The following is a 307-nucleotide window of genomic DNA, read 5'->3' as shown; positions in this document are numbered from 1 at the left end:
GCGCGTGATGAGGAGGGGCCGGCGCCAGACCCTGCTGCACGTAGGAGCTCGCCTGGAGCCGGGCGTTGGCAGCCGAAGGGCCCTGGCCCCGGGACTCTACGCCGCTAGCCCCTGTCATACCTTCTCCACTGTAGCCGGGGGTGGAGTAGGGGGGTGGGGTTGGGTTCTCCGCGGCGGGTTCCGGCCCCACAGCCCTCTCCCGGGCGTGCCTGGAGTTCTCCCTCTGTGGCGCGCGGGAGCCCTTTGACGCGTCAGCCGGCGGGACGGCTGAGTTGCTTCTCTGGGAAACCGTCCCCGCTTCCTCACG

This window comes from Colobus angolensis, unplaced genomic scaffold, assembly GCF_000951035.1.
Source record: "Colobus angolensis palliatus isolate OR3802 unplaced genomic scaffold, Cang.pa_1.0 Scaffold121, whole genome shotgun sequence".
Classification (NCBI taxonomy): Eukaryota; Metazoa; Chordata; class Mammalia; order Primates; family Cercopithecidae; genus Colobus; species Colobus angolensis.
The sequence above is the reverse complement of the archived record's forward strand: the minus strand, read 5'-3'. Positions refer to the sequence as shown.